This window comes from Myotis davidii, unplaced genomic scaffold (assembly GCF_000327345.1).
Source record: "Myotis davidii unplaced genomic scaffold, ASM32734v1 scaffold247, whole genome shotgun sequence".
NCBI classification, from domain to species: domain Eukaryota; kingdom Metazoa; phylum Chordata; class Mammalia; order Chiroptera; family Vespertilionidae; genus Myotis; species Myotis davidii.
In genome coordinates, this window is record NW_006299593.1 from 696,655 (window position 1) to 699,451 (window position 2,797).

The 2,797-nt window shown below is 43.0% G+C and overlaps 1 protein-coding gene across 5 annotated transcripts in view; it reads left to right on the top strand.

The window, feature by feature from the left end:
* The window catches only part of EXOC6B (exocyst complex component 6B), a 521,374-nt gene that overhangs the window by 101,569 nt on the left and 417,008 nt on the right, over positions 1–2,797 (top strand). The window lies entirely within an intron of this gene.

The following is a 2,797-nucleotide window of genomic DNA, read 5'->3' on the forward strand; positions in this document are numbered from 1 at the left end:
GTGAAATATAAGTCACATTGATTTTATTGAAATTTCTCAGTATACCTTATGATGTAGCCTGCAACAATAAATAGAGGATTCATTTGTTTATGGAAAGTTTATTTTTTTAATTTTTTATTCTGCATACAACTGTGTTCTTGAAGAAGTCATTTGTGGTTCCTATTCTGTAAGGAAGGAGGGACTAGGCCATGTTTGGGTCATATGCTAATCTCTCAGATGTCTGTTTGATTCTGCAGAGGAGATTTGCCTATTGAGAATCCCTTTCCTAAGGGAATACAGATATTCATTTCCATTTCTTCTTTTTAATTTTGTCAGTGTTATATTTTACAGAGTGGAAAGTTTAAAACTAATTGATGGTAAACCTGGTAGAAATAATGATATCATATCTGTTTTTAGTGGTGAAGAAACAAAAGTAATCATTGAAAATATACCTTTGTACTGCTGGTTGGCTTTTTTTTTTTTAAAAAAAATCCTCATCCAACGATATGTTTCTGTTGATTTAGAGAAGGAGAGAGAGAGAGAGAGAGAGAGAGAGAGAGAGAGAGAGAAAAGAGATAAACATTGCCTCCTGTGCTCACTCTAACTGTTTTGCACCTGCAACCTGGGTATGTGCCCAGACTAGGAATAGAATGCTCCAACCACCTGAGCCACACCGGCCAGGGCATGGGTTGATGTTTTGAGTATAGGAATAAAGGTATCTTGTAAGATAAATCTTTATTGTAGTTGACTAATTTTTCCTAAACTTTCAGAATATAGGAGAGTATAGTACAAAGCCACTGTGGAACCTTCCTTTTTAAATGTTTCCTTTCTTTGGAGTTTGCTTGAAAAATTAACTTGACTTCCTTATTGATAAAAGAGAGGATTCCATGAAGATTATTATTTAATTTAATGTGAGATTACTTGGTACCTTTATTCATCTGTAGAAATTAAAGCCCAGGGCAGAGAAGTGACTTGCTCAAGTTTAGACAACTTGTAAAGGTCAGATTTTATAGTAGAATTCAGGTTAGATTGAGGTGAATTTGTCTACTGTGCCACTCTATCTATGTAAAAGGTTACTGTTAGCTATGTTTTTGTCATCTAAAGAAATGTTTTGTGAATTCAGGACTTTTAATTAACTGATAATCCTTCATTCTTCCAATAAAAATTTCATCACCCTATAGCTATTTTGCATATATTGTTATCCTGTGTTATAGTATATACTAATGGCCCAGTGCACGAAATTCATACACATTAAAAGGGAATTAGAGGAAATACTTTAATATTGCTATTTGCCCTTTCTCTATGCTAGAAGTGTCAGAGATGAAAGAAAATTAGTAAAATGTATATGAAAATCTTCCTCTTGTCAGAGTCTGGGGTATGCCGCGGGACCCAGAGTCAAATCCCCGCCCACCCATGTGCACCTCAAAATCACATGAGACCCGGCCAGCCCCGCCCCCGTCAAGGCCTGCCGGGTGGGTGGCACAGCCTCAGGTCCCCTGGCCCAGTGCTGGGCAGGGGGAGCAGCCTCAGGTCCCCCGTGAAGCCCCGTTGGGCGGTGGGGTGCAGTCAGGTCCCCCATCCTGTTGCTGGGCAGGGGGAAGGGGTGTAGCCTCAGGTCCCCTGGTGCACCCTCAGGTCCCCCAGCCAAGCACCAGGTCAGAGGGCACGGCCTGAGGTTCCCCAGCCTGCTGATGGGGTGGGGGGCGTGGCCTGAGAATGGAAAAACAGGTTAGCAATGGTTATAATACCCTGTGCCAGGTACAAAATGGATAGTGGGGACCCAGAAGAGACAGTTCTGTTGGGGGTGTGCTCAGGGTACAACTTCTTAGAGGAAGTGACTCAACAGCTGGGTTTGAAGATTGAAGACAGGCCCACATTATGACTTTAGTGGGTCATAGACACTTTACATTCATAGCCTCTTCCTACACACACACACACACACACAAAGATATCATGCACCTTTTAAAATCCTATATAATAAAAGGCTAATATGCAAATCAACCAAATGGCGGAATGACTGGTCGCTGTGATGCACACTGATCACCAGGGGGCAGATGCTCAATGCAGGAGCTGCTCTCTGGTGGTCAGTGCACTCCCACAGTGGGAGTGATGCTCAGTGCTGCTCACGGCTGGCAAGCGCAGTGGCGGTGGTGGGAGCCTCTCCCGCCTCCGCGGCAGCGCTAAGGGTGTCCAACTGATGGCAGTTGGATATCCCCTGAGGGCTCCTGGACTGCGAGAGGGCACAGGCTGGGCTGAGGGACTCCCCCTGCCCTGATTGCATGAATTTTGTGCACAGGACCTCTAGTCTTCTGTAATACTCAAATGCTAAGGAAAGTAGGTGGGAGAGAAACTACCACGTACTTTGTAGATAATGATCAATAAATTTTTGTTTGAATTCATGGAAGTTGGAAAAGTAGAGTAAATGGTTTAATTATCATTTTATGTCAAGCCCCAAATAGTTTTTCTGATGGTTTTCTTCACAATGGTAACTTAAGTACTCTTTCCACTATGTCTCCTGTGCCATCTTTAATATGACTTTGAAGATTACTGCAGAAGGGGAAAGACCAAGGAGTGTTACATTTGGGAGGGATTCAAGGGCTAGGCATGGATGCAGCACATTATCACTTCTACTCACATTTCATTGGCCTGAACTTAATTATATGGCTACTAGAGGCCTGGTGCACAAAAATTTGTGCACTTGGAGAACCAAGATGGCGGCATAGGTTAACGCCGGAGTTTGCCGCCTCGAACAACCATTTCAAAAGTGAAACTAAAAGACGGAAGGGACATCATCCAGAACCACAGGAACGCTGGATGC